We start from the raw sequence: 14,313 nt of genomic DNA on the forward strand, positions 1-14,313 counted from the left end.
TAGGCTCAAGGATTTCGCGAGCCCGGAGCAAGCGAAGCAGGCGTCCGCTTCCTTCTGAAACTTCGTCTTCATATCCCAAGATATTTATGGGAAAAACGCGACGTCGCTATTGGCTGAAAATGGTCACGTGATCTGAATGCATTTTCGGTACTTTTTTATGTTTTTTCAAAGCAAGATGGCGGCGTCCGCTGTTTGGCAATATTAAAGCCTTGCGTAGGCGCAAATTACGCCGAAAAATGTGTGTGTCGCCGTTTCGTTGATCGCGGATCGTTTTACGATGGACGCAGAGGTGTATGCGTGGATCGCATTACGACGGACCGAAAGCTGAAAACGCAGAAAAATGTTTATACTACACATTCGCAACCCCAAGCGTTGCTTCAATCAAACGGGGTGTGTTTTTACGCAGCAGCTCTTCGCTCCGACTTTTTCTCCACTACGCCTTTGTTTGGGGGCTGCTAGCCGGCGCAGAAGACGTGGAACCTTCCACCTGTACTACTGTTAGCTGTTTCATGGTAAGTACATAGTTTCCCTTGTAGAATTTACGGTGCAGTCCGCTGTTTCGCGCGTTGTTTCGACTTTGTAGGCCAGAGGTGCGCTTATCAAATGTTTACAGATCTGTGGTACATTCGCAGCTTGTCATTTGTAAGCACGCAAGTCTTACCACTTTGCAAAATCTGCATCAGCACTAAACTATTTGAAACATGTATTCCCTTTTCGTACATGCTCTGCGCTGTTGCCTGCAATATTATGTGGTTTCACTTTGTTGAACATATTAGGTGTAACAGCTACCTTTAAGTGCGTTCAATGCACAAAATATGCTATGTAGCGCTTCAAAAAGAAAAAAATGTGCTTGGGCATCATTTTCTAGCGTCTTCTGCATACATTCACGTTGTCATCTAATCCTCCCGGCATTCGACAACACTGGCAGGGATTTCGCAATGCCAGCCGGTGCGGCGCGCGTGTGCACGCATTACCCTTGTGGCAGCTAGTCAGTCAGTCAGTCAGTCAGTCAGTCAGTCAGTCAGTCAGTCAGTCAGTCAGTCAGTCAGTCAGTCAGTCAGTCAAAGAACTTTATTTGGTCCTGAGAACACGAGTATGCCCCCGTCAAGGGGTACCGTCTGAGGTCCCACCCACGATGGTGCAGGGAGGTTCAGGCTTTTAGCGGGACTATCTGGACAGCCCTTAGCTGCTGGTCCTTTGTGGAGCTGGTGATGAGCTGTAACCAGTCTTCCTCAGTGGAGGGAGACCCTGAGCTCCCGCGCAAGTCATGACACTGCCAAAGCATGTGTGGAAGGGTGCACCTGTGATGACCACAGCGCGGACAGCGTGGGTCTATTGCGTCTATGATTTTTTTTATGTGGCAAAGCATCCCAGCAGTCCGGACAGCAAGATGATCATAGAAATGTCCGTGTCAAACTACAATCTCATCGGAAATCTGCAGTTTAACTTGCGTCCTGCGCCAGGCAGGATGTAGAGGGAGAAAAAGAGAAGGAAAATAGAGAAACAGTCACACTCAGACAAAAGTACATAGAAAGCCACAAACAATATCACAAAAAAGATGAAAAATAAAACATTAGGACAGTTATCCCCTACAGCTGTGAGGACTGAAGAAGCAGCAGTGCTAGTGGTGTTCTCCTCACTCTCACTTCCCTTGCCTACCTCTTGCTATAATGCAGTGCTGTGTGTCATCTCTCCTTCTCACTTCTCTTTCCCACCCATCCATATAATACACACAAGACTTATTCTATGCTTCGCACTCTCCATTGCTGCTATCCCTTCTTGTCGCCCCCACTTCCCTTTTCCTCCTTCTTGATATACTATACTCTATAACATAGTTTCTCAAAGTTGGTTCCGTGAAACGAAAAGGTTCTGCAGACCCGTCTTCGGGGTTCCATGTGCCACTCAGACTTTTGCCTGGTTTCACACTCACGAAGTCATTTGGATGGTGAAACCGAGATGCCATCGATTTCCATTACCAACAGGTGAGTGCCAATATGCACATCCCAGAGCATAGCAAAAATGCATGAGCCGCCCAATAAATCCAGCCAGCAGCTTGTAGAAAGCCAGACTCCAAAGACAGATCGCATGCTTGAGCTTCTACATTTGAATCTTGGAGACCCTATTTTGTCTCCATGTGCATTTTCCTTGTTTGAGGATAGGTGTCAAAGATAAGGCAGTGAACATGGTACTGTCTTTTACAACAATGCTTGTGAACAGGCCTTCTCAACAGTAGCTTCCCTGAACAATAAAGCACAGAAATTGGCTGAATCCAGCCGCCTAAATATGGTGGGCCCTGTGCATTAGTGGGCTCCTTATAGAGTTGTTTGTGCAAGGAAAGTGCTAACCATTGATGTAGTTTTTTGTGTACCTTTGCTTTAGAATTTTTGGCGCAGGAAAATTCCTTGCATTGAAATATACTTACATTAAAATGGGGAGGGTCTGGGCACTTAATAGAGCTTAGTGGGGTTCCCTCGGACCCATACACTTGGAAACTCCTCCTCCGCTATGCTCTGCTAACGTGCCTGAATAGACAGTTAGTTACAACGCTTGCATTCGCATCGCAGGGTACACAGGTCAGAACAGCGCCTCACCAACAGTTTGTTTCTTTCATTTCTCTTTATTTTTCTGCCTTCCTTTTCTTTGTTTTTACCTAATTTCAGCTCTCTCTCTTCATATATTACTTTATATTCCTCGCTTCTTTTTTCTCTTCCCTTTCTTTCTCTCAATTTCTCACTTCCGCTTTCTTTCAATTCAATACAATGCTTTGCATGGCGAGATTGGTCATTGTTTAAAAAAACAGAGTACAGAGAAGAGAACTTGTTCTTGTGTGCAGCGATTTTTAATTTTTACAAGGTTAACTTTTTACCTACATTTCGACGTTTTGTCAGGTCAACAGCAGTCAGTAGCAATAGAGAGCTCTGTAAGGCTTAGATTTAGCTGGTGTTCGTTCAATACACACACAGCCGAACCTGTTCATAAAAGGCACTGATATAAGAGATTAATGGGTTTAAATAAATACCTGATGATAGGAAAATGCATGCGAGTACCCCTGCTTACGAGACACTTTATATAATAGACAAGACATGCTCTCCTGTGCATGTCTTTTACAAAAGGGTTTAACTGCAGTTCTCTTCCTTAGGTTAATTCTGAGCTCATTGCATGGTCAGTTCTAACCTGCTGCTTTTTTTTAACAACCTAAAGTGTCCTATGTCGTATACGATTGTGATGTATTGGTTAACTTTGAAAATATTGCATAGTGAAAGTGAACACATATTTATAACATTAGGGTATGATTTTAGAGTCTCAATTTGAAAGTTTGACTAAGCTACAAATTATCTGGCATTTATTTTAAACACTAGTATATTGCGTGTACTAATTTTTGAAACTGCAAGTTTGGATGTATGCCATTTGCTTGAATGAGTTTACTAGTAAATAAAATACTTCAGAAGAAAACATGTTCATTTTGGCTTGGTTGGTTAATGAGTTACTGCTAGCAATGACATGAAAAAATAACTTCACTTTAGTGCAACCTGGTTAAAAGAGGAATATGTTACAAAGTTTTCTTCTTTTTCTTAGTTTCAGCAGAGCCAAATGACTGCACCGGAAATTTCATTCAACATTATATTGCAGAACGAAGTGTGATGTGGCACCAAGACACCAGAGTATTTTCTCATGCTGTTCCCAGTATTGTAATAAATGATGATGTAAGACCCAGCAGTTTTCATTCTAATGGATTAAATGCAATTCTCGTGTTCTCAAAGCTAATAAACTTGTTCGAAGTCTGCTTTGTTTTGGTACTTATTTATGTTACCCACCATTATTCATTGCCAGAGGGAGTGGTTCCACCCGTGAAAATGTCCTAACTATTCAGCAACCATAGCAGATGTATTTTTGCAATAATAGCATAGCATTTACGAAAAGACAAGGTACATGGCACTGCACTTGAAGATACACTAGCTAGCTGACCTTAGAGCCACTGAAAAATAAGTAGTGTATGTGGTTTAATCTCTAATGAGACAGGGAACACCTTAGAAGCAAGGTTCCTTCTGTAAACTGATTATGTACGTGAATCAAGCAGTATAAATAGGAGCTATGAGAACTTAATGTCTTTACAAAAATGTGCTTAGCATAATGCTTAGCAGTTTACATGGTAAGGGCTCCCAAGAAACAAAGAAAATCTTGGATTTCTTGGAATTTCTCCACAAATGTTTGTCAAATGCTTTTATAAATTACAGTGCTTTTGGGAAGGACTTTCGCGGCATTTTAGAATAGAAGTATTACAGGTATGACAAAGTGCTAGAAATAAAATCAAAACAAACTTTATCCTCCCACAAATACATGTGTTGTGGAACTTGAAGGTGCGAGAAAAGGTGCATTTATCCACTTGAGAAGCTTCGAGCCCCTGTTTCACTTGGCATACAAAGAGATTGTAGTAGTCTTGCAGTATTTATACAAAATAATAATTTTACTGATAGAATATCACAATACAATAGTAATAAGAAACACCATACAGTAAAATGATTGAGCCTTATGATAAGTCATTCACATAATCACAACAAAACCAGCATTCACTGACACACTCTAAGAAAAAGAACCAACTTCGACATGAGTTGAACATAATCAGCACCCTTCTCAAGAAGTAAACATGTCAATCTTTAGCAGCAAAAATCCTTTGATTGCACAGTTCATGGTAATTTCTAAATTAACACTGTATTCAATGAAATTGTTTATTTGTTGCAAAATAGATAAACGCATTGGGGCTAGTATACAGGGTGTCCCATGTAACTTTATCCAGAATTTAAAAATAAGTCGGAACACGTAATTTCGAAGCGACCAAATGCGACCGTAGCATTGGCCTCATTGTGCTGTCTCGGCAGGGCTGCAACGATGGTGGTGGCTTTACGATGAACACATTTCGCTATCGGCCACAAAAACGATAACCGCTTTGTCTGCTTATTGCTGTCATGAACCGGTGCGAGAGAAGCGTGTCGTTCGTACTCGGAACATTGGGGAGCACTAGAATAACCGTGTGCACTAACGCGCGAGCGGATTTGTCTCGTGGCATTTTTTGTATTTCATGTGCATTCGCAATTAACAGAAAAACAATAACACGTAACAGATATAAAGTTTAAAACTGTCTATTTGGACGTTTTGCAAATCGATCTACAACTATATCATTCGAATGCTTTATCCATCTTCGATCCTTCGAAATCGTTAATTAAACAGAATAATTAAACAATATTTCAGAACACAAAGAATAGCCTGACTAACTTCAGGCAACGGTGAGAAACATGCGTTTGGTCGCGTCGTAATTACGTGTTCCGGCATATTTTTAAACTCTGGCTAAAGTTACGTCGGACACTTTATATACAGAAGGAGGTCCCATAGCACAAGGCTGAAAGGGGACGTTTCAGGCTTGTGATAGGAGTTTAACAGCTTTGAAAGCATGTAATTAAACAATTCTCTTCTTAGCATAATGCGTGAAAGTAATATTTCAGGTATAGTCACTGCGTGAATTGCAAGGTCTTGTGAGTATTCTTAATTGAACTGAACATGTGCAGATTAGAACCTTAACTACAGGCTTGAAGTTCAAAGATGTGACATGCAAACTAAAACACATGAGATGTGTCGGGACCACGATCTCCAGCAAACAACTGAAAAGGCACACTCACAAAAAATGAAAACATATCTGTGCATGTGCAGGCAGACGGTGATGCCTATCTGTTGTGGTGGTTCACGTGATAAATAACTGTTTGGGTACTTCATTTTTTTATGTGTGTATAGATTCACTAACAGTTGGCTCACTTACGCTCTGCTATCGTTATTGATATGCTATGGCTCAACAATTAGATGAGTTTATTTTTGTAGTAAATGGTGCATTCATAATTATTCCTAATTCATTTACACTTTCTACAATATAAAGATAGATAAGATGCATGCATCAGCCAACTGCCAATTACCTAGCATAAAGAAGAAATCAAGAGCCTGAACAGTTATCATTCACAAACATTACCACGTTTACCAGACTGATGTGCAGGCAGGTTTCCATGTCTATTTTCCTATTTATTATATATAGAGCTCCATGTTTCAGATTATTTTTAAAAAACAGCAGATAAGCACCCACTGAGGAAACTTCTGGCAATTCAGATTTATCCCGTGAACTTCAGTTTTAAAGCACATTTTCAAAGCTAAGAATCACCATTAGAAAAAAACAAACTCCTATCAGTGGCACCAACAATGTGCAGTACGCTTGTGTCTTTTACAAACCGCTTCAACTTAGCAATAGGAAACAATGTAGGTGTTATGTATTGAAGTATTTGTGCTTTGTGTATACATCTCTGTGCAGTCAAAGGTTCGAGACATCTCAAATAGACTTATTGGGTTTGCATAATATTGTGGTAAAATATTATTTCAACTAATATTTCAAAGCATTGAGAAAAATAAATATTAGGTCCTTCATTTTCCATCAAGAAGCTGAGAGAGGCTGGGAGAAATAGCTGAGGAGCAGCTGGACAGCTCTAGCCCCCCAAACGTACACTTTGTCGATTATACACATATCACTTCTATCTGTGCCAACACATCAAGGTCATTTGGTTTTCTGCGCTGAAATATATACAGTGCTCCCTCCGATGTACGCAAACTGGCTTATCTTGCTCTAATCCGTCCTCAAGTGGAGTTCCCATCCTCCATTTGGTCACCATAATAACAGTACCTCATAGACAAGTTAGAATGTATACAGAACAGAGCTAGTGGATTCATAGCACGTAATCACAGCTACCCGTCCAGCGTAACACAGATTAAACATAGCCTTGCACTCGAGCCACTGAAAATTCGCCGCAACATCTAACTTTTAACACTATTTCACAAACTCATTCACACCAGCATGATGCCATCTGTTCACCTTAATCGAGCACATCGAACTTCGCGCAGACTACATAACACTTTTAGCTTATCCGCATGTACGGAAATACTAACGCTTTCAACCAGTCGGCTCTTCCACAAGCTATTTGTTTGTGGAATGATTTGCCAGATGATCTTGCGTCAAAACAAGACCAGACAAAGTTCTATCATACTCTTAAAAAGTACTTATGCACCAAAAACTGCTCTATCGCATCTTCGTAATCATCTGTGCTCATAGGACTGTTGCCGATGTTTTTGCACTATTGCTAGATTGTAGTTACTGTCATAGTATTTTTTGTATTTCACCTTCACATACTGTAACTAACTTTTCTAGTAAGTATTTTGCTTATATGTTCATAAGTTGAACTGCGTTTTCTATTATATTCAATATTTGCCTGTGTATGTGCAGATATATATGTATATATATTTTTTTTCTGTACCACCCCCCTTACACAATGCCCCTCGAGGGCTCTGTAAAATACTGTAAATAAATAAATGCATAAATAAAAATAAATAAATAAAGCAGTACACATAGATAGCTTTTTTAAAACATGGTAAGTAAACAGCAAGTAAGAAAGAAATGAAAGAATGAACAAGCAGGATTATCAGCAACAATGCAACCCACTTTAATTATATATAATATTATTAAGACCACATATGAGAACTTACACTACAAAACTAAATGCTGAATTTTGGAGAATTAGGTATTATTTATGAAAAATAAATTCTAATAAACACCAAATTGTTACCCAAAAAATAAACCTTCAAAACACAGAGCCCTATTTATAGGTGACATAAAAGCTTGAAATATGGAAGGATTCTTAAGGCGGATTTCATGCCTGTCATATCATGGCAATTAAAGAGCACTTGTATCTATAATAAGAAATACAAAAGCCTTTTTAAGAAGCATGACATGAGTAATGCATATTGCAAACACCCCTCATATATATTAATTATGCTGGTTAGTGCCAAATAATGCCAAATGTCTCATAAGTTGTTCAAATAGTCCAGGATGGAAACTGACCCGTTAACCATCCAGGATCATTTGATTCAAAATGTGTGCACATTTTGCCAGAAAAAATACCATGGTGTCCATATAACTTACAGCCTTCTTGGAAAATACACACCTTATTTCTAACAACAGCTGGTAATAGCTCACTGAAGCACTTTCACTAATTGTTCGGAAGAACCTGTTTTATACATTACGCTTTTGTCAACAACACAACGTTTTTAAGATAGATATTGAGCCTTAAGAAACAGTGTATTGTATGAGCACCTGAAGTTGTAGCGCCGCCATTATGCCCCGCCATAATTGGTGCGGGCTCTCAGCCTTGCCACCTTTCCCATCAGTAGTGGGCATTGCGGGTGTCCCGCCGGGTGAGTGAAGTAATAAATCAGCCTGATGGAAAACTACGCATGATATGCAGGTGAGTGTGATGTCTCAGTCAACATAAAGTTAGAATATTTTTCAAGCACAGCCGTTTGGGAATCGGCTTCTGCTTTGTTCTCCTGGTGCTCCTTTTCTTTTAGACCACGTTGTTAAGTTGGTTTAACCTTCTTATTTATTAGGTTTGTTAAACGTTTCTTACACATGTTTTCAAAAATGCACTAAAGCGCGAACACTTTAAGTTCCAGAGTTTCTTGCATCGAGGCAAACACATGATCGCGTTGCAAGGCACGCCAAACACTCCTGGATTGACGTTGAGCACCACTTCGCCCACTGCAAAACAGTCCGCGCATACACCACGTCGGTCAATCGTAATGCGATCCGCACACACAGTTGCCAGCGAAAAGCCGAAACATTTCCGGCGTCCGTCATGTATACTGCGCACAGTTCAATCACATTGCAAAACTGTCCGCGCATACACCACGTTGGTCAATCGTAATGCGATACGCACACACACACACATTTGGTGGCGAAAAGCCGAAACATTTCCGGCGTCAGCCATGTCTACAGCGCTCGGTACAATCATCACGGAACACGCTTTCAGCGCAAGCGAGTTTCCTTGCGTCGTGTAAAACACACATGATTGCACGCCAAAGTGGAATGCACTACACCTCCCGGATTAGCGTTAAGCACCACTTCTTCCGGCGTAAAACGGAACAGCTGCGCTACGGCGTACGGGGCTTTGTACCAGCTTTGCAAAACCTCGCCAACACCTTCTAAAAAAAATTCTGCCTGGAAAGTGAGCCGCGAAGGCGCTCCTCTACTCTCTGATTTCACTCTCCTCCTTCTGTACGAAAGCGAGCGTCTCTGACGGCCGCCCCTTGCGAACACAGCAATGCCCTCACAGCTGCCTTCGAGAAGCCGTCATGTCACGTGACAGAACAACATGACAACATAGAGAAAGAGAAAGATAAGAGAGGACACTCCGCGAAACCTGGCTATGGTGGCTAGAAGGGGGAGGTGGGAGCATCGCGCGCTGCGGAGGTTGGCGGAGAGGATGTCAGTTGTTCATGCCGACGAGCGGTGGCGCACGTGTCGTTTTTTAGATGCCCCTCTGGGCCGAAGCGGAGCACGTGCGTTTCCGCGGCTTACGTTCGTACTGTTCGCACGATGCTCGAAGTTTTGAAGTCTCTTCACACCGCATATCGTGATGGCTAAACCAGTGAAGCGCCAGACTCACTGCTTCGCGCCCAGATGCTCTACCGGGTACGTTTCAGCCCGAAAGGCAGGTGTAAAAAAGGTCTGTTTTTACCGTACCAAACAATGAGGACCGGCTGAAAGCATGGCAGCGGTACGTTCCACGTGGTGACAAACTGCTCGACCGAACTGCAGTCCTGTGCGAGTTACACTTCGAGCAACGGTTTATTGTGAGAGATTACACCCACATCGTGAATGGTGAAGTTGTGAAGATTCCTCGCGGCCGCCCATGCCTTACCGACGATGCAATACCGTCGATCTTCCCAAACACGCCGAGTTATCTCTCTAAAAAGCTTCCTCAGAAGCGCAGCTCCCGGACATCGAGAGGAGAAGTGCTCGGCAAAAAAAGAAAAGTGAACGATGAAAACGAACTTCCTTCGATGGAGCACGATTCTTCCTTAAATGTGACAACGAACGGTGAACGTGTTCCCGGCGCGTCGTGTACAGTGGAAAAACTGGAGCATATGAAAGGTGAGAAGCTTCCAAGCAAATACTGGTCGATGTGCCTACTTGCGGATGCCCCGAACGCTGTTGCGTTTACTGTTTGTGCTCAAGGTGGTGATAGTGTGTGCTTCAAGAAACTGGTGTTGTGCTCTGCTGAGGATACTTGCTATCATTGTGTAGTGTTTGTTCAAGGGAAAGTTGTAAAAAAAGTGGACGTGTTTGATGTGAATGCTGTGGAAAGCCTCCTCCACTCCATCAACGGGATGGTTGTGTGCTCCGGTTTTGAGCAAGGTGCTATTCCACTGGAGCGGCTTAACAGTTCCAATCAATCAAAATACAGAACGCGTGGAAACAAGTTGTACAGCAAACGTTGCTCAGGCATGTCTCAAGATCAAAGGCCTTGTATACACTGCAGGTATCTAAGGAAACTGCTTTTGAACCAAGCATCCTATAAGAAGAGAAAAGCTAGAGTGGCTACTGGTTACCGTGCTTCGAAGAAACTAATTATGCGGGGAAGACAGTTGAGGCGAGAAAAGGCAAAAGTCCGTGAACTAAAGCAAATGCTTGCGAAAATGAAGCAAAGTAATTCTGCCCTCTCTGAATCAAACCTTCAGGAGAGTCTGTCTAAGTTGCCTGAGAAACAGCGGCAGCAGGTACAGACATGCTTTGAAGCAGCGAAAAGGAAAGGAACACAGGGGATGAAGTACAGCGATGAATGGCTTCTGGACTGCATTATAATGCGCATGAAAAGCCCAAAGCTGTATGAGCATATTCGAAAGCATAAAATAATGGTCTTGCCCAGCAAGAGTTGTTTGAACAAGTACGTGAGAAATTATAAGAGCAACTTTGGGTTCAATGATAATGTTTCTGCTGCCATCGAAGAAAAAACCAAAAGTATAGATGAGTTTCACAGGCACGGAGGTCTCTTAATTGACGAGCTGAAGCTCTCGGAGAGCCTCAAAGTGACAAGCAGAGGACTCATCGAAGGTTTCGTTGATTTGGGCAAATACACTTCTCTAGATCAAAGCACACAAACGTGTGATCACGGTCTAGTAGTATTGTACCAGCCATTTTCAGGCAACTTTCAGCAAATCTTAGGAGTTTTCGGCTCCCATGGAAATGTCAAGGCAGATGTGCTTGCAAAAATCATTGTCGATGCAACACTAACTGCCGAGAAGTCTTGGCTTTTTGTGGATTTTGTGACCACAGATGGTGCATCCTGGAACAGGAGTATGTGGCGACAATTTGGCATCAAGGGTTCTTCAAAGTCAGTTGTTTGCAAAGTGAAGCACTCTGCAGATGACAGCAGAAGTCTGCACTTCTTATCAGACTTTCCGCATCTTGTGAAGTGCGCCCGCAACAGCATTGTGTCGACGGTTCTCCAGGTGCCCGAAGGAAGGGTCAAGATAGATGTTGTGAAAAAGGCATGGAAGTGTGACAATAGGGACATTGTGCGGCTTAAAGCAATGCCTCGTGTCACAAGAGTCGTCATCGATCCGAACGGATTTGAAAAAATGAAAGTGAACTATGCCTTCACTTTTTTCAGTGATGAGATGGTCAGGGGTTTGTATGCATATAAGGAAGAGATCGAGAGAGTATGGGGCGTTGGCTCTAGTGATGCAACAGTGTCATTTATCAGAAGAATGGCTAGGCTGATTGCAGCCATGACTTCCCGCTGCAGCCGTGGTGCCATGCGTCCCAACTCGCCAGTCCTGGCTGAAGTGGAGGAATTTATTGCATATCTAGATGCGTGGGAAGGAAACGTTGGAAAGCAGGGCGTCTGCAGCCAGGGTACTGCAGAAGGGCTTCGCGTTACTCTGAAAATCACCATGTAGATTTTCGAATATCTCACAAAAGAGCTTGGTTACAAGTACTTGCTGACATCAAGACTAAGCCAGGATCTTCTGGAGAATGTGTTCGGAATCTTGCGGCAAATGTCGGGAAGCAACGACCACCCGACGCCAACCCAGTTTCTGCTTTCGGCAAATTGTCTGTCGTTCTGCAGTCTGGCGAAGGCACCTGCTAACGGAATTGTGTCACCATCAGTGCTGAAGAGCCTCATACATGGCAGCCACAAAGACCGGAGAGAGTTCCAGACGAAGCTTGACGAGCTCATGGACATAGGGTGTCTCAATGAAGTACATGAAATCCTTGAATCGTCTGGCATCCCAACAGATCACTGCGCAAAGGTTTCGGTAAAAAGCGACTCCCGAGTTATGCATTACGTTGCTGGATATGTCGCCCGAAGGATGCTGAGCCAAACCAAGTGCCCTGAATGTGCAAAAGCCCTTATCCGACCACGCGATTCTGATATGCCCGCAGATGCCTGCCTAATCAGAGAAGTAGACCGGGGTGGGCTGCTCTACCCATCTGATGAACTGAATGCTTTTATCGAAAACATGGAAGACTCATTCGCGCGCTGCTTTAGCTTCAGCAAGATTAAAGCAAATAGCATAATGGACTTCATTTCTGCGTTGACAAGAAACCGGCTAACTCATCTTGGCTGCGAAAAACATTCCAGAGATGTTACTAACAGGCTCGTCAAGTTTTATACAATGACAAGGCTGCAATTCATTGTAAAAGCGGAAAACAAGGCACGGAAGGGCAAGCGACGGCAGCGAATGCACTATTTGAAGCTTCGTCGCGTAACGTGAATATGTGTGGAGTTGCGCTTTCATGTGATTGTAATTTAGAGCTGCTTGCTGTATGAGATTGGCGATGCACAAAAATAAAGATCATCATCATCATCATCCTCATCAGCGTGACTACGTCCACTGCAGGACAAAGGCCTCTCCCATGTTCCGCCAGTTAACCCGGTCCTGTGCTTGCTGCTGCCAATTTATACCCGCAAACTTCTTAATCTCATCTGCCCACCTAATCTTCTGTCTCCCCCTAACCCGCTTCCCTTCTCTGGGAATCCAGTCAGTTACCCTTAATGACCAGCGGTTATCCTGTCTACGCGCTACATGCCCTGCCCATGTCCATTTCTTCTTCTTGATTTCAGCTATGATGTCCTTAACCCCCGTTTGTTCCGTAATCCATTCTGCTCTCTTCTTGCCTCTTAAGGATACACCTACCATTTTTCTTTCCATTGATCGCTGCGTCGTCCTCAATTTAAGCTGAACCCTCTTTGTAAGTCTCCAGGTTTCTGCTCCGTAGCTAAGTACCGGCAAGATACAGCTGTTATATACCTTCCTCTTGAGGGATAGTGGCAATCTACCTGTCATAATTTGAGAGTGCTTGCCGAATGTGCTCCACCCCATTCTTATTCTTCTAGTTACTTCAGTCTCGTGGTTCGGCTCTGCGGTTATTACCTGCCCTAAGTAGACATACTCTTTTACAACTTCAAGTGCACTATTACCTATCTCGAAGCGCTGCTCCTTGCCGAGGTTGTTGTACATTACTTTCGTTTTCTGCAGATTAATTTTAAGACCCACCTTTCTGCTCTCCTTGTCTAACTCCGTAATCATGAGTTGCAATTCGTCCCCTGAGTTACTCAGCAATGCAATGTCATCGGCGAAGCGCAGGTTACTAAGGTATTCTTCATTAACTCTTATCCCTAACTGTTCCCATTCTAGGCTTCTGAAAACCTCCTGTAAGCACGCGGTAAATAGCATTGGGGAAATTGTGTCCCCCTGCCTTACACCCTTCTTGATTGGTATTCTGTTGCTTTCTTTATGAAGCACTATGGTAGCAGTTGATCCCCTGTAGATTTCTTCGAGAATGTTTATATATACTTCATCTACGCCCTGATTCCGCAGTGTTTGCATGACGGCTGATATTTCTACTGAATCAAACGCCTTCTCGTAATCTATGAAGGCTATGTATAGTGGTTGGTTATACTCTGAGCATTTCTCTATTACCTGATTCATAGTATTAATGTGGTCAATTGTTGAGTAGCCTGTTCGAAATCCTGCTTGTTCCTTTGGTTGATTGAATTCTAATGTTTTCTTTACTCTGTTAGCAATTACCTTTGTAAATAGCTTGTATACTACAGAGAGCAAGCTGATCGGCCTGTAATTCTTCAAGTCCTTGTCATCTCTTTTCTATGTATTAAGATGATGTTAGCGTTCTTCCAAGACTCTGGTATTCTTCCCGTCAGGAGACACCTCGTAAACAGGGTGGCTAGTTTTTCTAACACAATCTGTCCTCCATCTTTCAGCAGATCTGATGTTACCTGATCCTCACCAGCAGCTTTGCCTCTTTGCATGCTCTCCAAAGCTTTTCTGACTTCTTCTATCATTACTGGTGGGGTGTAATCTGGGTTACTGCTAGTTCTTATAGTATTAAGGTCGTGGTTGTCTCGGCTACTGTACAGATCTCTG

The sequence above is a fragment of the Rhipicephalus microplus genome, chromosome 1 (genome assembly GCF_043290135.1).
Source record: "Rhipicephalus microplus isolate Deutch F79 chromosome 1, USDA_Rmic, whole genome shotgun sequence".
In the NCBI taxonomy this organism is placed as follows: Eukaryota; Metazoa; Arthropoda; class Arachnida; order Ixodida; family Ixodidae; genus Rhipicephalus; species Rhipicephalus microplus.